This window comes from Panulirus ornatus, chromosome 42 (assembly GCF_036320965.1).
Source record: "Panulirus ornatus isolate Po-2019 chromosome 42, ASM3632096v1, whole genome shotgun sequence".
Classification (NCBI taxonomy): domain Eukaryota; kingdom Metazoa; phylum Arthropoda; class Malacostraca; order Decapoda; family Palinuridae; genus Panulirus; species Panulirus ornatus.
Window position 1 is genome coordinate 10094403 of NC_092265.1, and position 23731 is coordinate 10118133.

A 23731-nucleotide genomic window follows, 5' to 3' on the forward strand; every position below is an offset into this window, starting at 1 on the left:
GAGAGATCGTGCGAATACCAAAATAAATCGAATTACCACTAGAAGTCCTTGAAAAAAAGAGGAAATGGTCTGAACAGAGGGTAAAAAAGGGACAAAGATGAGAATTAGACATCTCAGGATATCCATCATCCCTGAGGATATATAATGATGACAGGAACTGATGACCACCTCCTGGTTGACAAGTTGGACTAAAGCGAAGAAAATGTGAAATATTTGACCTTACGGATCTGGGGGAGCCACACTTGGAGAATAAGCGACCAAACTATCAAAAGATATTCAATCACACAACCATAATAAGACAGAATGATTCCACGTGAACCAAAATGTTTAGAATATAACAGTAAACGACATTAATACCATAGGTATTTGCAACTCCAAGAGATGATATGGGATGAATATAAGATGACATATACCGCATCACGAACTCTACATTTCCCTCCAGAAACAACCACCTACACTACATGACTCCTGTACCTTCCCTAAGGAGCAATGAAAGGCATCTCTGCCAGCACACCTCCCGTGCACGCTTACACACACACAAACCACCACACGCCACTTGACTCACGCACAGAGGTATCCATTCCCCCAACATTCTCCCCACGAGCTGCGGTAAGTGTGGTGTGGGTGTGTGGGTGTGGGTGTGTTCTTGAAGCTTTTGTAATTATTACCCTAGACGCCTCCACCTCCTCCTCCTCCTACCACCACCACCTCCTGGATGGTGGGTAAGCAACTCTCTCTCTCTCTCTCTCCCTCCCACATTTCTTTATCTTTTATAATGTTTCTTTTTGCCTTTTGCTTCTATTTCCTTTCTCTTCTCTTGATTATCTTTTGATTTCTCTCAGGCGAATATACCTTCTCTTTGGTTCGTCTTTTTCTAGATGCTCTAGTTGCATTACCTTGTTTGTTGTGGCTCCCCTGAGGCTACTAGCAAGCGCAGGATCCTCCTTTTTCTCATGAAACTACAGAACAGATGAGCATCTGGGGTCCATTATGTAGCGCAGAATCCGTCACAACCAATCCAGCTCCTGTACCTTGCTTGGTAGTCAAGAAGATCTCCCAAAGAGCATCACTGCTACACAGAAATATTTTGGAATAAATATATATATATATATATATATATATATATATATATATATATATATATATATATATATATATATATATATATATATATATATATATATATATGTAAAGAGAGAGAGAGAGAGAGAGAGAGAGAGAGAGAGAGAGAGAGAGAGAGAGAGAGAGAGAGAGAGAGAGAGAGAGAGAGAGAGAGAGAAGGAGAAGAAGCGGCTACACCAAGTAAAGCTCAGCTGTAAGCCTTTTAGAGTAGACAGGACGCCACAATCCACTCCAGATTAATGTTCTTCCGGGTGTCCACCTTGAGCTAAACGTGGAGGACGAAAAAATAAATAAATAAATAAATTCGAACTTCCATTTGCAGTTGTGGTCTGAGGTGGCATCAACAGCGAGGTTGCTGAAGATGTCACGATATAAGTCCTAAGACTATATCTCATAACGGAACGTAAAGAAGATCTTTTATTTCTAAACTTGGAGGCAGAGTTCTTCAAAGTGGTGGAGCAGGAATACAAAGTTGGTCGGAACACCGCTCGACACCCCCCCAGCTCTCACAACAAGAGCATACTCGTCTAACACCAGGTTTCTGGTTTGCGGTTTCGACAGATTACATAGGAGAGAGGGTCCATTTGTCTTGTCCTATTTATCTCCACACGGAGTCCATGCAAAGCTACGGACGACCAGAAGTCTGCCTTAATGACCAAAGTGGCTGACAGGATTCGTCGGGAAGCGTGAATCATTCGCTTTCCTCACTCCGTTCCCCGCAGCCTCTCCGGAAATTATAATCCCAGGACGTCATGTCACGCTTGGGATACCCTAGGACATATATATCCTACACTTAAAAACGTCACGATAGCTCAAAAACCTCCACATCAGGTGGTAACTACCAGGCAATTTGATCTTGCTAAATACAGACTTCGTGAATGATGGTGCAAACCTCTGCGTACAGCATCACTCCAGCTATTTTGATGTCATGTACATCTATGTTCACGAATGACTAAATATAAAAAATAACCACACGTGTATATATATATATATATATATATATATATATATATATATATATATATATATATATATATATATATATATATATGTATAATATAATAATAGCAGCGCAGTACATATAGGGGTTGGAGCAGTGGACAGGGTGCAATATATGAGACAGCGTTAGAGAGAACAAGAACGGGTCAGCCATATGTTCACTCCTCACAGTCGGGTAGATCACAGAACCCAGAACTGCACAACGACCAAGACTTCTGTTCCTGAATCTGCAACATGGCTCGGGTGACTAAAATGATTTCCCTCTTATGTAAAGCTTCCAAGTGACTGTCGATGTCACAGATTGGGTTTAACTTGAGGTCATGTATTAATTCTCCCTCTTTCATTCCTCCGCTCTTTTCAGCGGAGTCCGAATATGCATTTATCTTTGCGATCCTCGAAAATGATTAACTGCCACTATCCTCGCATCTATGGCTTTCGCCTCTATACAGGTCGCGCCCAGTGACAAGGGGACACAACAGATGGAGCGAATCAAGTGTGTATTGTGTGTGCTGGTGTCGTGCCTCGTGTTGGGAACGCAGTGTAGTGTCTCCTCCAAGGGTTCACCAGGGTTCAGGGTGGGAGAGTGCTGTCCAGGGGTTCACTGGCGCCGTCGTGTTGCTGATGAGAGAGAGTGAGGAAGGCAAATGGTTGGTTGGGTTGGCGCAGTCTTCACCAGCACCCGCTCAAGGCGACAGACGACCGACCCTTCCAGCGACTCTCTCATTCTCTCTCTCTCTCTCTCTCTCTCTCTCTCTCTCTCTCTCTCTCTCTCTCTCTCTCTCTCTCGGGTGTAATTACTGATTTAGGCGCATACATACTGCTCTTTTTCTTAACCTTGTGTATGTACATACCTCAATAACGTTGCTATATACTCTTACACATGTATACCTGTACACTTTATGCTAATATGTTCAGTCGTATACTTCATGCATCAGGTTTATATCTTTCATATATATATATATGACGTTTCTGTTGTAATGATGCTATCTACTCAAAATACGGCATCAAAAACATGCTTACCACTACAACTTTGTCGGCCTTCATTAGCACGATGACTTAATTTTTGTTAACTATGTCGTAACAATAATACCTTCCGTGAAACTAGTATTCACATTAGCTAGATGTGAAAACATGAATCGACAGTGACAACCCTTCCCTCCGCGCACGTAGCAGTGACTGACCAACACCATCCTATGAATCGACAGTGACAACCTTTCCCTCCGCAACGTAGCAGTGACTGACCAACGCCATCCAATGAATCAACAGTGACAACCCTTCGCTCCGCGCACGTAGCAGTGACTGACCAACACCATCCTATGAATCAACAGTGACAACCCTTCGCTCTTTCCACGTCATCATAAATCATGCGGTCGTCATCAACGTCCAACGTAATTTCCAGAGCAGGGATGGCGACTTTTTCCCCCGACTTGTTGCAGGGTTGGTGGATGACTTGTTGATGTGAGACAGTCTAAAGGAGCGTGTGTGTAAAAGTGGACGAACAAAAGCATCACACTAAATAATGGATTAGATCGTTATTTGTTTCTCTACTTATCACATTTATATTACTGGGTGTTAACGTATGGATAAATTCACCTAGAGCATTTGTATGTGTCATTATCAATTTGTAGTTACCTATTTGTATACTGTACGGAGAGTGAGTTTTAAAACGGGAAACCCATCTCTTGATCCATCTTTGCTACTGAACACCTTTTTGAACGTGTGCAAACTGTCTCCATCTGCTATTTGCTCCTTCTTTCTGTTCTATTCACCTGCCACTCTGATGCTATACAAGTACTTCTCTACATTTCCTTTAACAAGTTTTGTATCAAACGTTCACGTTATGTCGTCTGGTTCTTCTGTCTCTACCACTTTCAAAGAAGTGTTCACTGTCTACATCCTCAGTCTGGTTTCAGAAATTAAAGGTTGTGATCTAGTCATCCCTCACTCTTCTCTCTTCTATGGCAGCCAAATTCAAGGCCTCTAACCTTTTACTATAATTCAGCTCCCTTAATTTCGGTACGATCTTCGTTGTTTTCCTCTGGACCTTCTCTATTAGCTCTTAGTGTTTCTTTAGGTGCGGTAACCAAACTTGAGAAACATATTCTAGTTTGCTTGATGTTGGACGTGCTTACCTTGCTGAATATTTCCTAATCTATGAATATGAATCCATTGCTGACGTCTGATAACAGACAGATATACGTATGTGGTTATCATTTGCGTGTTATGGGGAGAGAGTTTTACACTCGTGTTTCCCCGTCTCTTAACCCTGTGTATATGTACCATGGCTTTACTCCTATGTATGTATGCACACATACACCCCAGCTTAAGCCATGTACTCATTCACAGACTAGTCCTGAGGCTCTTGCGTGTTGGGCTGACTGCCACGCCCAGGATTCGAACCCATGCTGGTCCGACTCGGGCTGGCCCATGCTGACTTATGGTCAGTAACGCTTGCCACAACACCATAGCGGCGCGCGCGAGCGTTTCTTTGTTTGTTTGTGTGTGTGTGTGTGTGTGTGTGTGTGTGTGTGTGTGTGTGTGTGTGTGTGTGTGTGTGTGTATGTGTGTTACGTGAGAGAGTTGATATTCGCGTTGCCCCGTCTCTTAAACTTTTATATATTCCACGCCTTAACCTTATGTATACGTATACACACACACATATACACAAACCATCTTACGCCAGGTATCCATTCATCGTCTATCCCTAGAGGGGAAGAAGGATGAACAGCTGGGATGACTGTGAGCTTCAGAAGCTGCATCTCAATTTTACTTCTATAATTTCTCCCCCAATATTTAATGTCAGACTCTCCATTTGAACGTCGTAAGTTTAAAGATTAATAAGCCTGTGTTTAAAGCCTGTGCTTTCTTACATGAATCCTTAGATGTATCATTACTGAAGTAATTGCCATCATCAGAAGGCTTATGAATATAATCACTCAGGATTAAGATAATCATTATGATCATTTTTTCCCAAGGTCAATTTAGCATTGATTTCCTGATACCTTATATACATATATATATATATATATATATATATATATATATATATATATATATATATATATATATATATATATATATATATATAATTTTTTTTTTTTTTCAAACTATTCGCCATTTCCCGCGTTAGCGAGGTAGCGTTAAGAACAGAGAACTGGGCCATTGAGGGAATATCCTCACCTGGCCCCCTTCTCTGTTCCTTCTTTTGGAAAATTAAAAAAAAAATTGAGAGGGGAGGATTTCCAGCCCCCCGCTCCCTTCCCTTTTAGTCGCCTTCTACGACACGCAGGGAATACGTGGGAAGTATTCTTTCTCCCCTATCCCCAGGGATATATATATATATATATATATATATATATTTTTTTTTTTTTTTTTTTTTTTATACTTTGTCGCTGTCTCCCGCGTTTGCGAGGTAGCGCAAGGAAACAGACGAAAGAAATGGCCCAACCCCCCCCATACACATGTACATACACACGTCCACACACGCAAATATACATACCTACACAGCTTTCCATGGTTTACCCCAGACGCTTCACATGCCTTGATTCAATCCACTGACAGCACGTCAACCCCTGTATACCACATCGCTCCAATTCACTCTATTCCTTGCCCTCCTTTCACCCTCCTGCATGTTCAGGCCCCGATCACACAAAATCCTTTTCACTCCATCTTTCCACCTCCAATTTGGTCTCCCTCTTCTCCTCGTTCCCTCCACCTCCGACACATATATCCTCTTGGTCAATCTTTCCTCACTCATTCTCTCCATGTGCCCAAACCATTTCAAAACACCCTCTTCTGCTCTCTCAACCACGCTCTTTTTATTTCCACACATCTCTCTTACCCTTACGTTACTTACTCGATCAAACCACCTCACACCACACATTGTCCTCAAACATCTCATTTCCAGCACATCCATCCTCCTACGCACAACTCTATCCATAGCCCACGCCTCGCAACCATACATCATTGTTGGAACTACTATTCCTTCAAACATACCCATTTTTGCTTTCCGGGATAATGTTCTCGACTTCCACACATTTTTCAAGGCTCCCAAAATTTTCGCCCCCTCCCCCACCCTATGATCCACTTCCGCTTCCATGGTTCCATCCGCTGACAGATCCACTCCCAGATATCTAAAACACTTCACTTCCTCCAGCCTCTCAGAGCATATATATATATATATATATATATATATATATATATATATATATATATATATATATATATATATATATATATATATATATATATATCCCAGACCAATTTCTATGCATGGGTCTTGGTGCCATCCAGGACCTATCTCAAAGCCCGTGCAGCTCAAGGCTGCGCTACTTCCAGTTGCAGAGGAATGTAGACTACTCTGGGGTGAGAAGGTCTTTGACGAAGCTGTACTGCTAACGATGCAGATCCGCCAAAAGCGACTTTTAACTCGCGTTGTAAACCTCGAACAGGTAGACCCCGATTGTGTGTGTGTGTGTGTATGTGTGTGTGTGTGTGTTTGTGTATGATGAATGAGACAGTCTCAAGAACATTAAGTTTCGAATCTCTAAAAAGAAAGAAGAAAAAAAAAAGTTTAAATATTCATGAAATCAATAGGCGAATCTTCTTGCTATGCTAAATATCCCAGGGTTTCTAAATTCACATTTTATGGTTCTCAAATCATTACTCGTATTTAGATACAGCTAAGAAGTCTTACCTTAAAGAACCATTTATATACGAACGATCATATATATCCTTATGGAGGCACGTGAATGATCTTGCGCGACAAGATGGTAAAGTTACATAAACTCCTGAGGAGCTAATGTATAAATGTATATACCTCTGCTCCTTGAGAAAGCCATCATATTCAATATATAGATACATTAATATCAACGGATAGTAGCCGGTCTAGTTCATAATCACAATCATTTGAAGACTAACCTAAGATACAATTATCACAATAATTTGAAGACAGGATCAACCGTGGCCCAACACGTCTTGTTTTAGTGTTTAATGCCATGTTGTTCGTTCTGTTCATAAATGGTTTCAATTCGATTCTTGTTATTACGTCTCGCTTGTTTATGGCGATCTATAAACATATACATATAAGGGGATCCCGTCTCAAAGTTGCTTGTTATGCACTCCGCTTAATCCGCTTGCTCAATTTCCGATTCTAAATTAGAGAACGTCATGATGCAATCACGGCTGAGGTCAGATGTGTAGCGGATGGAATATGGCATGTGAAGCGCCAGGTCGGGTCGGCCTGTTACTCTAGGCCAGTAAAGAGAGAGAGAGAGAGAGAGAGAGAGAGAGAGAGAGAGAGAGAGAGAGAGAGAGAGAGAGAGAGAGAGAGAGAGAGAGAGAGAGAGAGAGAGATATGAATCATCCATCCAGACCCAATCTAGCCTCACCTCCCGTACCCTCACCTCCTTGAAAGTGATGACTGCTAGAGGAATGGAGTTCCCAAAAGCCATATCGAATCCGCTGATACGATCACCGTCGACGGTGATAAAGGCAGAATCGACACGTCCTCCAACTGCACACTTGACCCAGCTGAATAGCAATGATCAGAGAAGGTGGCTGAGGAATGACCATCTCCCTAAGGGAAAGAAGAGAAAGGAAGGAAGGAAGGAAGGAAGGAAGGAAGGAAGGAAGAGGGGTGTGGGGAAGAAACTGGCAAACATTCTCGAGACAGGAACGTGTGTATACCACAAAGAATATGTCATGAAAATACAAAAGAGAAGAACGTAAAGTGGCATGATAGTTCCTGAAGCTCAGGGAAGAAAAAAGGTCGAGGTGTTGCATGGCTCAGGATACAAATATGCGTTGCCAAGGCATCTCAAAAGTCTTCACGCACTGGAGAATGGACTCATGTTCTTGCACCTCGAGATGCTATCAACACCATCGCAGAGGGGATCTTCACCGGATCAAGCACAATGCTCTACTTTCTAATGATCCAAAGCCTCAGAATTCTTTGTCTTATCGAATACCTTCCTCTGCCCTCAGTCTCGCTTCCATTTGAAGCCATACCCAGCAGCGGAGGGAGGACTCAAAGTGTAGAACGAAGGGGGATAACTGAAGTCATTAAGTCTAAGATTTCGGGCGAAATACATAACCCCTGATGACGAGAGTTGCCTCAGGTGAGGAAATGTAGATCAGAACGATCTACTGTTGGGATGCTGAAGCGCTCATCAATATGCACCTGCAGCTCAGAAAAAAAAGTACGATCTACCGATGGGATGCTGAAACGCTCATCAATATGCACCTGCAGTTTACAAAAAAAAAAAAAGACGATCTACTGATGGGATGCTGAAGCGCTCATCTATAATATGCACCTGCCGTTCAAGTTGCGTGACCACACATCAGAAAGTGACTGAGGAGTGAACTCGGACCTAATACTTAACCAAGGTGTGGAGGCAGACGAGGATACAGATACGGACGCCGAAGGGCAAGTGAACTGCTTTTACTTGACTTCGTTGTGGTAAACAAAACAGCGGCCTACCTCGACTTACTAGGACGCCGATGTGTTCCGTATACGATCTCTCTCCTCCCCACGATTACTCATTTTTTCTTCCCACCTCTCTCTCTCTCTCTCTGAGTGATCACACCCTAGTCAAAGATCAATCAAACAATTAGTTATCATAATAATCACTGTATAACTTTATAGACGCAGGAGTTATCTGAACGAATGGAATGGACCGAGCCTAGAGGCGGGAGGTAAAAACAAAAGATAATCTTGACATTAGGACGCGATACAAGATGGATTAGACAACAGTCAAGGGGAAAAGTTTTTGTCTAGAGGAGAGATCGGCAGACACGACGACCCAGCAGTTCTCTCGTCTATAGTTATATCTCTGATTATTATACACCACACACACAAAAACACCTGATTACTCTCCATGCCCGCCCTTCGACGTTTAATTATAGCATACATCATGAGCGTTAAGAAGAATTCATTTCGGATCTTTGACACAATTACCCATACCGAACATGTTTAAGATCCATGCTCTCGGATGGCATTATGACCTGGACGGTGGGTGTCCATAGAGCTGCATTTTGAATGTCGCAAGAGAGAGAAATTGATCCTTATCTCCCTGGTTTTAAATTCAGAATTTACACCTTGACTTTTGGGTTGCGAGAGAAACTCGACTGATTAGATGCGAGTTGAAGATTGATCTCATAACAAAATTACTTCGCTACTCAGCTGAAGTTCACAGAGAAAAATTCTTTATCTTCTTCCTGTCTCCTTTGTCTCTAGTCTGTGTATTTGTCTCTCTCTGTCTCAATGCGATTGACTGACTTTTTGCTAGTTTTGAATCCTCTTCCACTCTCTCTTGCTCCCTACTCTCTCTTTTATAAATTCCTTTCTCCCCATTTCCTTTCGTATAAATCCTCTCTCTCTCTCTCTCTCTCTCTCTCTCTCTCTCTCTCTCTCTCTCTCTCTCTCTCTCTCTCTCTCTCTCCCTTCCTCTAGTCTTCATCCTGTATTCCCCCCTCTCACCCCCCCTCCAAAAAAAAAAAAAAAACTGGTCTTGCACAGGGATCCTTACTTGCTCATACCCAACTACCTCTCTGTACAAACTCCCCTGAATATCCTGCAAGCGCAGTTCCCAACCTTAAATACACCACCACTTATAACCCTCTGCCCAGAGCATCACAAAGCCCCAGCCCCCTTTGTCGACCCTGCAGAGGATGGAAGCGACCGACAGCTGAACATGATGCCTGAGGGAGGGACGTCGTCGTATTGGTGTGTGGGCTCCTTCGTCAGTAGTATAATCAAGTCATTAGTAGTTGGGTCGTCTTCGGCCCACACATTGACACAGTCTGGCTCCTTCGCGTTTAGTCGCGTCGTCTCTGTGGGATGTCAAGTACTGTCGGAAGGTTGTAACTGACCTCCGTTTTCAGATGCGAGTTCGTAACGAAAATGGGATAATGAGAGAGTGGGAGACATCTTTTTGCCAGCATGATAAGCATCTGTTTCGAGAAGAGATACTCAACGAAGCATGAGAGGGATTGAGCTTAATGCCATATCAAACCCTTGTTTATATCTTTCACATGATACCTTTAAGTCTGTATGATGGTGAGTGAAATGACCTTATGAAGATGTTCGTTCCGACGGAAATGTAATGATACAGCTATGAAACAGCTTTTTTTTTAAGTTTTTCTTACTGACCATATCTCGAAAGCATTTGAGAGAGAGAAAAAAAACTCCACCTTCAAAAGTTACAGAGGCGTTGTTCTTCACAGCTCTACGTGGAAAGGTGTTGAAGCTTCTGACATCAGAGTTAAGAAAGTACATCTGAACAAATGTGTGGGCTCAGTTTCAGATTGTGTGTATCTAAGGAAATCACATCTACAGCCTTTAGCTGTCTTAGGAAAAGCTACCAGGAAAGCAAAAAGAATCCTTTTTGGACCAAGATTTATAAGGAAACAAAAACAGCCAAGAGGAAGGTAAGCTTTATGAGACTATGGAAAACAACTGCAGTAATCTTCATAAAGCCACCGAAAGAGCTACAAGAATGTGAAGCTTTACGAAGCCATCAAACTAGAGGGACAAACTTTAAAAAGAAAACTCTCAAAACAACTCCAAGAAATCTGAGGCTTACGGAGCCAACAGACAGCCAAAAACGTAATCTGACATATCCATCTCAAAAAACTCTCAAAGCAACTCCAAGAAATCTGAGGCTTACGGAGCCAACAGACAACCAAAAACGTAATCTGACATATCCATCTCAAAACATGAATAAGTTTATTCCCACAAAACCTCTCAAGAACCCGATCAGAAGTTACTCACACTAGCGACATCACAAGACGTAACTGTTTCACGCAAACGCCAACGGAGCAGAATGCACCTTAACAGCTTCCACATCTAAAGCTCCCCCAAACTATCTTACAAGAGAGAATTGGCAGAAAACCCTCCAGGTACCTTCTGTCCATCATCAGTATTCAAACCTGAGTCGCCTGCACAAAACAGCACCTTCGCTCCTAGCCTCCCCCTCGACCCACTTCCTCAACTGCTCACAGTGGTCGAGGCCAGACACCAATAAAACTCTTTTCTTTGGTAATTCACATTCGCGGAGAGGTTTTTCTTTGCGTCATTAAAGCTCAAGTTATGAAAAACCTTTTAGCCAGGAGGGGAAGCAAGAACTGGAGTTCGTATATCCTACCAGCGACAAGCTGAGATACTATCGTCACAGTTGCTACTCTTAATGGGAGAATGGCTGAGCAAAAGCACTGAAGGGACTGGCTGACGTAATTCCTCGAGAGATATTGGACAGATAAGAAAACCGGTAGTGGGTGGACACCCTCTCACAACTCAGTGTCGGGAATTTTGATTGTGAGGAAATTCTCCTTTTACGATGGGGCTCTGGGTGATCCAGGAACTCACTGGAATTAAGAGACTGGAGGAGGAGACTTGATAGTGTTTAAGAGGAGTCACTGGAATTAAATGTTATGGCCACGAAAAGATCGAAGGAAGAGACTTGATCGTGTTCAAGAGGGAGGCACAGGATCAGTGATGTAACTAGTGAGAGATCTGAAGGTGTCACTGAAGGGGTCACGGGAGCAGTAATCTGACCACAGAGAGACTTTAGGGAGATCTGATCTCACAGAAGGGAGCTTGTAAGGCTCACACGTAGAGAGAACGGGGGGGGGGGGGGGGAAGTACCCGTAAAGGAAACGTTTAAAAGGGCACGTGAAGAACACATGTTCAAAGGAAGCGCTTAAAGAACACGTATAAAAGGCCTGTCGAAAGTACAATGTACTGAGGACACGCACAGAGGACTTGTATACAAGCCTCGTGTAGAGGACAAGCACGAAAGGCACGTGTATGATGCACCTGTAAATGCAGTAGAGTCACTTAAGAATTCGTTAAGATGACAAGAACTTAAAGATAACTCGATGAATCACTGCACAGTAAAAGGAAATTCAAGAATGAATGGAAATGGTGAATATAAGAGAGGAAAAAAAATTTCCTCTATCGAAAAGATTAGAACGGTATGCGAGCTTACATATACCTACATATGAGCGGCTGCACACACAAGTATATTGGAACCAGAGGAATGAATTTTTGAACGACATTCACACATTAGACCACATGTCTATCTATCTATCTATCTATCTATCTATCTATCTATCTATCTATCTATATCCCTGAGTATAGCGGAGAATTAATACCACCCACGTATCTCCTGCACGGCGTAGAAGACGCCAGATAGGGTTTGGAGCAGGGAGGTAGAATTCCTCCCCTCCTGTATCATGACTTTCCAACAGACGGAATAAAGAAAGGAGCCAAACGAGATTATTTCCTCTATAGGTTTCTGTCCCTTGCGCTACCTTCATAAGGCAGGAAAAGACAATTAGGTACAAGGAAATGCAGCTGTACAGTCATGTAAAAAAAAAATAAAAATAAAAGGCGTCATCTTTCTGTCTTTGGTTAGCTAAGGTGAACGCGACCACAACGATCGCGTCCTGAATACAGAGTTGAGACAGAAGACGAGGTCATTTAATGTAGTTCCTGATGGGTGAGGCACCAAGGTCGTCTGGGAGTTCTTGGGAACTCTTAAGTGTCCACAACAGCTCGTGGGTCCTCAGAGAGTTGAGGTACTGAGAGTGCCAAGGAACTGTGTCTCCTTCAAAGGGTCATTCAGATGTCTCTCTCTCTCTCTCTCTCTCTCTCTCTCTCTCTCTCTATCTGATGGACAGATGCCCTAAGGTTCGGGGTGAGGAGATGGGAAAAGAGCAGGATGAAAAGGAAGTGAATGCACTTGGGAGTCATTGGGTAAGGCTGAAGACAAAGAGCCCGTCTGATCCGTTTGCGACATTTGCCTACTGCTACTTCTAATGGAAGAAGATGAGGAAAACACAGAACACTACAGAGGCTTTCTCCGTAGCCCAATCTCCCTCCGGCAAAAATGGCCAACAGGAGAATTTATAGGAAAGAGAAAAAGAAAAACCATGTCATTGTGAAGTACGCCTATTAGGAATTTAACAGTATAGAACGGAAGGAACAAATCATACAGATAAATTCTACTTCACTGCACAATCCCTCTAGAAAATATTCTTTGGGTCTGGAATGAGATAAAGGAAGTAATATTTTGGTATGTAATTCTTTGCTTCTATTCATTTAGTCAATTTTAGTAAATACCGGATCTTATAATAAAAAATAACCGAACTGGCTTTTAAAGATATCATAATCCTTGCTTTAGCAACGTTTAACGTGATCTTGTTTCACTGATATAACAATATTTCTTGCTGCTATACATACTTCAAACTGTTACTGAACACAACACAAACGTTTTCAGAATATTTGATTGTACACGAGTAGTATCCAAACCTCCAGATTGCACAACTTTACATCTGTCTACATTAAATCTTATCTGCCCAATATCTGACAACTCCTTAGTTTGTCAAGATCTCTTTGAAGTATCTGACAGTCTTGATCATTTATATTTCTTCCTCCGCGTTTTACATCGTCAGCAACTATGTCGATTTCAGATAAGAGATCTAATCCTAGGTCATTAATAAATATATCATGAAAAGAATGGGGCCAAGGACTGGACCCTGTGGTACACACCACTGCTTACGTTCAGCTAGCTGGAGACTTTGCTTTTCCAACTAAAAGTTGCTGTGTCAGTGAGACAGACACTACTCCATGAATATAGATCGACCCCTATTCCATGTAAATTCTAATGCACGCAGCAGTCTATCTCACGTGGTACTTAATCGAATGCCTTTTGAGAGTCGAGATATAGTGAATCACAGGGTATTTCTGAGGAGCAGCTGATATAACAGTGTAGAGGAAAAGATCAAGAGGAGGAAGACTGAATGTGGAGGGCGTTGGTTGGGCTGTCCGGCTGTGGGGTCGAGGGCCAGGTGCCAGATTAGGATGTACATATGCATACGCTACCAACCAAGGATACTGTATATGTATACAGAGGCTCGTACTACAGTTATACTCTTATACAGTTATAAAGTAAAATCAGACGGATTAGACACACGCACACAAACACACACCCAAGCACACATACGAAAACACGAACGCACAAACACAGAGGTAGAGTCACTAACAAATAAACAGACAGACAGACAGACAGATAGACACACACACACACACACACACAACGCGGATATAGTAAAAGCGCTGGGTGGTTAGCCTGACTTTATTCTGCAGTTGCCAGAGGATACCTGACACAGTCCCTCAACAGAAACTGGTCCCAGAATAATGATAAATAAGCATTAATAGAAGCCTAGATCTGTGGGTGGAAGAGAACAGATGACATACGTTCGATACGCGCTGTCAAGCTGATTCCAAGTGAAAAAGCGGTGTCTCGCAAGGATCGGTCTTGTAACCACTGATATTCACTGTCATGTAAGCGACTTGAAGGAAGCACTCTAGTCCTACGTAAAGATATTAGTGGATGATACTAAGGTCAGAGAGAAACAAGGAGTGTTCGAGATTATAATAAACTTCAAAGAAAACTAAACAGCTACTATATCCATCAATGGTCATATAAGGGGTTTAATGAGACGGAACCTAACCTAATGCGACAGGCTTTACCCACAGTCGTAAGACTAGACTCCATACAGAAGCAATACCATACTCCTTAGACACACAATCACACACGACGCAAAAAATACACATACACATAAACAAACACAAACAGTAAAGCCATTGCGCACAATTTCGTAATTACAGAAAAAAATGTATATAACATATTAACATAAAGTCACAAGACAGGCCTTCAGTAAGTGATAAAAATGACAACACCGTGATGTGAGGCCATATCATACATTCTTGTTAAGATAAAATCGCAAGATTCAAGAATCCTTCTTGTGAGCGGAGGTCGACATGCCACCAAAGCCTACAACGAGAACACGGCATCTGGAGGACTGTAAAACAGAAGGTAAACTATACACTGGCCGGCGTTATCCTTTCCCCTCTAGTATACGAGGCGTTCTGATAATGATTGCCATTCAAACCTGAGGCAAATCACGGCATATATCACCAACTTGGCTGTCCAGCGTTGGGAAACAAAAATGCTTATCTTCTGAAAGTGAGGAAGCTAGGCTGCGGTGAGAGGATGGAAGTTACACACTTAACTTACGTTAGATTCCTCACTGGATTTGAACTTATCTTTCAAACTGGGAAGCACCCATGAGCCAGAGAACATAAAAAGAAACTTGGTAAGTAAAGAGATAGTGAAGATGTGTGAAGAAATACTTCTCCAGCAAGAGAGCAGCAGTGTGGATGAATGTAAGAAGCTTTGAGAAAGGCGTAAAAAATTGCCTTGACTGTCAAGATACTTCAAGAATGATTATGATAGAATTAGAAGGGTCGAGAGAGGATGCTACGTCACAAGTGTAAATTTCCCTCCCTGTACACATGATCAGGTTCATGCAAATAGTTACACACACACAAAAGAAATGCATATATCAGAAAGTAACAAGACAGGTTCCGGTACTTATGATGATGAGGACGAAAAAAAATAATTATTTATACACTCTCTCTCTCTCTCTCTCTCTCTCTCTCTCTCTCTCTCTCTCTCTCTCTCTCTCTCTCTCTCTCAGAAGACAAACAGGTAGTCAGCGGTGGGGCACCCTGGCCAGAGGTTATATATCACAGTCTTGCATCTCGGTTGATGGCACTACCATGAAATTTCTTATCCTGGATGCTTTTTCCCCCCAGCCCCCCTTTTTTTTTTTTTTTGCCAGACGATCTCTTCACCAAATATGTCCAGCGTGGGTGTGTGGCGTGGAGGTGAGAAAGTAGGTGTGTGTGGGAGTGTGTCTGGCGTGAGCAGGTGAGTATATTGGTATGATAACATGGGGTGTGTGTTGGGGTTAGAAAGTGGGTGTTTGGGAATTTGGGGAGGCGGAATAGTGGGGTGTGTGACCGCGTTACGTACATATATAAGGTTACTTACTTGTACTGTACGGGGAGGGAATTAGGCACATGTGGAGCCCCATCTCTTGAACGTTCTATACAAGCATACAATTTCTTCTAACAAGTTTCTTGGTTAATTTCTAGTCCTCTGGTTGTTCTACCACTACATCTATGAAAGAACTGTTCACTGTCTACATCATCCATCTGTTTTGAAAACTAAAAGGTTGTGATCAGGTCACCCCTCACTCTTTTATCATCGAAAATGATTATGCAAATTTAATGCCTGGCCTCTCCCTGTAACTCAGATGTCTTAACTTTGGTATCATCTTTGTTGCCTTCCTCTGGACCTACTCTATTAGATCTCTCTGCTTCTTACGAGCGGTGACTAAACTTGAGAAGCCTATTCTAGTTCTGGCCTTGTGCGATTTGTGCGCTACAGGGAGAGAGTTTTACACTCGTGGTGACTCGTATCTTTAACCTTCTAAATAGGCATCATGGCTTTACTCCTATGCATGTAAGCACATATACAGATACACACACATCGCAGCCTATGCTTCGTGTGTGTGTGTGTGTGTGTGTGTGTGTGAGGGGGCTCTGAGGATGATGGGTGCAAGACGTGAGAGTGTATATGAACGAGAGGGTAAGGGTGTGGGCGTGAGGACATCATGTTCAGCTCAGCAAGAAGGTCAGTGACCTAGGTGGCTGGTGCCTGGTCTCGGGCTGAGAGACAACCCCAGCTGATGCTTTCAAACACCCACCAGATGACGTGTAAATTTAGAAATATGGGTAAGTTACTCTCCAGGAGTGGGGGACGAGCCGTCAGCAATTTTGTTCTACTTTTACGAATGAGTTGGTAATAATGCAGCGAAAACCTATCCCCTTGAGCACGACGGTACGACCCTTGAGCACGATGGTACAACCCTTGAGCACGAAGGTACGTACACCCTTGTGCACGACGGTACAACCCTACAGCACGACGGTACGACCCTTGAGCACGACGGTACGACCCTTGAGCACGACGGTACGACCCTTGAGCACGACGGTACGACCCTTGAGCACGAAGGTACGAACACTCGTGAGCACGACGGTACAACCCTAGAACACGATGATACGACCCTAGAACACGATGATACGACCCTTGAGCACGATGGTAAGACCCTTGAGGACGAAGGTACGTACACTCGTGAGCACGACGGTACAACCCTAGAACACGATGGTACGACCCTTGAGAACGATGCTACGACCTTTGAACATGACAACCTGGCTAATTCATCACATTCATAGGTCGTAGTTCAGGGGTGAAAGGTCATACCAATATACCCCATTAAGAAAAAAAAAAGGTCTTAAGGACACAAAATGATGTTAATGTAAAATTCAAGGTAAACCAATTTCATACCATGAAAACTAATGCATTGCTCTTATATGGGTTTTTGAAAATGAGGATTTTTATATACCTCACTGCTCTCTAGGAATATGTGAAACGTTCACATAACATAAACAAACATCAGTTTCTTTCGAAAACTGCTCGAAAATATAGCAGTATTTACAGATGAATATCAAAAATACATGAATGCTAACTAATTTTGTCTCATTCGTGATATTTCATTCATCATTTTCCAATCGTACGGTCTTCCCCGAGGAAGAATTGATCTCAGATATCCTCAGGCATCATCAACTCGTCAACGAGAGTGAAAACCATCTACCAGGTGTCGGGGTCTTGGCTAACGGGTTCTCCGTGGAGTCAGTCACTCTAGTCTTAATCAAGCAGTAACTCACCGCCCTGAACCTCTCCATAAATATTTTATGATAAATCCTGTTTAATGAAGGGCAGCGACAAGTGCTGAAGTTTACGTAATTGATCAGTGTCTAGCGGCAGGACAACTGGCAAAATGAATATGAAAAGTAGAGAAGAAATAAAATTGCAATGTACCTTTATAATCCACTATCATGTAAGGAGATAGTGAAGGAAAATATATAATCTGCAAACGATGACATATCCAATGATGATAGATCAAGTGAAGATAACTATTTGAAATAAACATTAGCAGAAAAACAGTATCGAAGATAAAGTAAACATTAGCAGAAAATCAGTATCGAAGATAATGTAAACACAAAAATCATAGTAAGATAGGTTACATGTCTGACGGCGACAGAGGCAGAGACTCAGTAAAGCGATTTCATAGAGATGGGTCATGGAACAGCTTGTTACTTTTCCCTCCAGCAAACATGCGCTGGAATTTATGCCACATCAAATAATGGTGGGCGTTCGGCCTCACCTCATGCTGGGAGCCAATCACCAGACTCTCTGCGTTCGCTAATTCCCCCAGCTACAAATTGAGAATGATCAGTTTAAGGCTCTCTGACCTCTGACAGCAAGACCAGTGGTCAGGAACTTCTGTCATGATGAGGCTGGACTAAACTTTCAAAGTCTATGACTCAGAATAATAAGGGGGGAAAAAATATTCAGTTGTCTCGTGTATTTTGTATTTTATCTTGGCGGTTAATATCACAGTTCAAATTCAAATTCAAAAGTATATAAGGACTGACGAGTGGGTTTACGCCCTATTATATTCGCTGTTTATATGTTTAAAAAAATGAAGTAGAATTCGTCTCTGAATCTAATCAGAAACATAGATATCATTAGGTTCAGGTATGAAAGACCCCAGTCTGTAGCGAAGCCTAGCAGCTACCCCCATTTCCTTGGGCCAGGAATAAACTCGCCCGCTCATCACAGAAAACGGACGATTTAGAAATCTGTTGATAAACTGTGAGTTTCAGGTTGGCCATTAACGTCATTATAATTCAAGAGAGAGATGTCAGCTTCGTCATTCCGGCGGGGATGATGGGGAAAAGATTCAAATTAATGTTTCAGAGATAGAATGTGAAGTCTTGATAGCAGTCCTGTCAGCAGTGGGCCTTGATGTACTAGACGGTCTAAAATATCATCAATATCCATTTGATAAATTTTATGTTAATATCTGAAGGTTAATATATGCAAAGTTACTACGTGCTGGTTGAGTTTACATTGTATAATCAGTTTACATATCTTTGCTTACGTTTAGTATGCAACGATAAATTACAGGTGACCAACTACAAGTGCGCTGTGAGGTGGTACAAGGTGGCCTGCTTGTTCTAGCTACAGATACAGAGAAGCTGTCACCACACACACACACACACACACACACACACACTGACCTCTGTCCACGGGTACAAGAATCGAAGTGGTCGACATCTGGTCGCTAGAAGGAAGAGAAACGGATCTCCAGTCGACTGTTCATTGAAGCAGTTCTTCCTCAATTTACAGGATGCAGTTGAATTATTCCGTACGTATAAAGTGTAAAAGTTACTGATCTAAATGGTCCGCTAAACGCCTTAGGATCATTTACTAAGAAGAAAAAGAAAGGAAAAAGTTGTTCTCAAGTTGGCATACTGTCTGATTCTCGTTGAGGATAGAATACTTTCTAGTTTAATATCTGTAAGTTAAACTTAATAGCTATTGAATCACCAGAGGTCACTCAAGCCGCAACTCGTAACGTACATATCAGACTTTAGAATTAACTTCCTGGTTACTATAAATGCCTTTAATCTGTAACATATATCTTCGTTTCGGAATAATATATCAACCACCCTAAGTCAATAATATTATGCATGACTCAATCTAAAAGCAATTATCAGTGGTATACAGATATTCATAATGCCATTAGCAATCTACAGCAGTTGAACTCAAGCGTTGAAATACTACTAAACGAGAATGACTTGGTTAGCTGATTGATGATTCGCCTCTTGACTGACTGGGGTTTCATGGAATCAGTTAATTGCTATAGGATCTCTGAATCTCGCTATTGCCTCCCGATCTTTTAAACTGCCCCTCTGTTGCAAGTTTATGAATTCTCTGTAAAACCATCTTTGATAACGTCAAACTCGTGAAAAGTCAGTAAGTCAGTATGTTGATAAACTGATAATCTAAGTTGACTGATATGTATAGTGCACTTGGTTCTGTAACTTGAAGCTAGTATCAAAGTGACTAAGAATCAATTGATTGAGAAACTTAAATCTGAGGAACTTTGTGACTTAATCCCAGTTACTTGTCATGCCAGAGAGAAGTGATGTAATTTGAAGTCAGCTGCCTGAGAACATCGAGCCTTTAAGCTGATGTTTCGAAACACAAGATGAAAACATGAAACCAATCGGTTAACACAAAAGGAACTCACAAAAGCTTAGAATATTACGACATCAGGGAAAGACTGATCAAGATTGTTTCGTACCAGTGTATTCAAACCAATGGAATCAGATGTCAAGACTTCCTTATTTCACATGTCAAGAAGGTTATACAAGCAGTCAAGACAACAGAATCAGTGAAACAACTGAACCGTTTCTCATGAAACGAAGACCCACGAACAACGAAACTTTGTGACCTATCCGAAACCGTATGAATCGTCTTGTGAGACTCAATTGAATGGCGCTCAAGGGCCAATTAGCTGGGTGCCAAGCAACCACTGGCTATCCATGCTAAGAGCCCGACTGACATCACTTAAAGAATCAAACCCATGATGTCAGGGTCAAGCAATGCTGATATCAGTGTGTCGACCCTCTGGCGTGGCTGCTTCACATGCTGCTCGACACTCTGGGCGAGTCTGTGTGTGGGCGACGGTTCCTGGTGTACCGGAGGGCGTCATTGGCCAGTCGCCGGCTGGCTACATCCGCCCGACCTCGCCCATGTTTCGCCATGCGTCATGCATTACTGAGCACACAACAAGATAGATTCCTAATCTTCCAGGACATCCCTCTGCAGTGATGAGACGACGGACTCCTCTTCAGACTCGGCATCGATAGTTTACTTTTGTTTCAGTGAGAAAAAGAAAGAATAATCTTCCCCTCGAACTCAGCGAAAGAGCATGACTGAAGATCGCTGTTAGCAATACACTTTCGCGTACTATAGCTTCAGACTGAAGAAGAACTATGGCAGCAACGCTAAAGTGAGAGGGTTAATGTCTTCTCATGATTCTAGTTAGCTTTTCTCTTGTTTCCTCTTGGAGGCCTGAGTGAGGAGGAGATTCCTCCGTCATACAGAATTCCTCTTTGGTTCCAGTTCTTGAATGGTATGGGCATCTCCTGGCGCTACACCAACATTGTAGACAGATATCATTTCGAAAGCAGTCTTGATCTGGAACTATCCTGGCTGACACGACCGCTAGAACACTTTTCCAAAGCTGGAAGTTTACGGTTACAGTACAATCGTAAGGTTGGAGCCGGTGTGTCTTTCTTACACGAAAGAGCTGGGCTAAATTGGTGATTATGAAGCCAAAATAAAGCAATCAACGAGACCGGAGGAGATCTATATGTTAAGTGATCTACACGAGTTCTTTAATGTATCTTAGGAGAGTTATTTCCAAGAGGTGACGACTGCAGTCTGTTCTTGGAAGAGATGTAATTGAATCAAGCTTACCCCTGAAGTGATCCTATTAGACTTAATTGCACATACACACAAGAATCCTGTTGGCAACGTCGTGGGTGGAGAACAAACTGGTACAAGTGAACATCAACAAATAGCCCCCCTTGAGGTAAATTTCATCACTGCTTGTAAAGTTGGTCAACACAACAGTTGTGATCGAAAAAAAAAAACCTGATTTTTTTGAAACTGCAAATTTCGAAGAGTTTACACCAGAATTCTTATGAGAAGTTGAGGTGAAATCCTCAATGAAAACATTATGGTCGCAGCTCAGATAGGGTTTGGTAAGACATTCAGTGAAGTAAGGGGGAACATACTGTTATTGCATTGAATCAGTGACATAAGAAAGATATATTTCTCTGAGAAACGCACACAAGTAGCTCAAAGAAAGCAATAATCAAATCCACAGAAGCAAATCATGTAAATTTACTCAGGAAAGTTAACAAAACTTAAAAGTCGAAGAAAACGACAGGATAAAGCATACTTTGCGGGAAGATTGCAAAAAGATATTAAATAAATGTATAGTTAGTTATGCCTGAAGCAAGCGTCATCACCAAGTTGATTAGTCTATTAATCACAGAAAACTGTTGCCTTGGCTCTTACAACGCGAAGCTGAGATTCTGATCTCTTCTACCATCACAAACAACCTCGAAACTCCACAGTGGTGTGGTATCTGTTGCCTTTTTTGCTTTCACAGTGTATCTTTGGACTGAACACTAAACCCAGGTTTTCATGACACTATACTCATTTTTTCCCCCCTCAAAAACTGTTGACCACAACTTATGGTTATAATTCTGTCATCACAACCAAATTACCTGATGCCTGGTAGGTAGTCATATACCTGAAACTAATATTTCGGTTTAGAATCACGAACTCAAGAAATTAGGTTTCTGTTCATTTGTTTCAGAGCATCTGAACCAAATATTAAGCCTCCGTTTTACTAAAAAAGAAATTGCTATTCCGTTTGTCATTATTTCGTTTTTGTTTAGTATATGCATCGTGTGAAATTCTTTGAGGGGATTGGATATATTTCTTCATTTTCCCTCTGTCCTGTAATCCTCTTTATAAACCTCCTAGAAAGGACGAATAAACTGAACGCGAGTAGGGTGTGAGCAGATCTAGCAGTGAACGGAAGCAAGCATGGCTGATTTTTTTTTCTTTTTGATGATACAAATACTGCAGAGAGAGAGAGAGAGAGAGAGAGAGAGAGAGAGAGAGAGAGAGAGAGAGAGAGAGAGAGAGAGAGAGAGAGAGAGAGAGAGAGAGAGAGAGAGAGAGAGAGAGAGAGAGCTAAGCTTCCATTCCAATGAACAAGGAGACATCAGCGAGGAAGACTAGTTTGATATACAGAGGGTACATGGGGGTCAAAAACTATCATTTACATACTCTTTATACAGTTAGCGTATCCATATGGAGAGAGCCAGTTGTTTACAGGTGTGGGCCAGGTCAACACGTGTCTCCATTGTCAAACGCTTATCAAGGACTCCAGAAGATGCAACAGCCTTAGAGGGAGGTACGTGTAGGCTTGGACGATGGTGCAGCCTTAGCAGGGGGAGGTGAAATATTCGATGGAACAACCTTAGTAGCATATGCTACAACCTTAGAAGATGGTAGAGCTCAGGGGATACTGTTGCCCCTGGAACACCAGGAAGATGAAACTGGAACACCATTTGAAGAGGACGGAACAGCCTTAGAAGATGGGACAACCTCAGAAGGAGGTAGAAATCCTCATTGGAATACAGAACAACGTTAGAAGATGGAGAACATCGACAGAAGAACATGGAACAGTTTTAGAATATGCCCAAACCTTACAAAATGACCCATTACACCGGCATATTCAAATCTATATCACTGAATTCACCTCCCGATCTTTTATCCACCTATCCATTCGTCTGACCACTTCTTCGATCCTTCATCCACTCATCCGTCTGTCCATCCACCCATCCACCAGGCTGTCCCCCTATTCGATCGATTATGCACCTATCCGTCCGTTCGTCAACTTATTCAACCATCTATCCACCTATTCGACCGTCCATGCACCTATCAGTCCGTCCATCCACATATTCACCTATTCATACATCTATCCAGGTTAGTTGGAAAGAAGAAGAAGAAGAAGAAGAAGAAGAAGAAGAAGAAGAAGAAGAAGAAGACAAGGCAGTCTATGGTTATGATATAATATGCATCTACTCTCAAATTTTTAGAAGTGAACTTTGATAAAACTGGAGAGCTTGTGTATCTATTAACACAGTGCAAGAATGAATACAAAATAATCTATTTCATGCCTCTGGCCTGCTGTT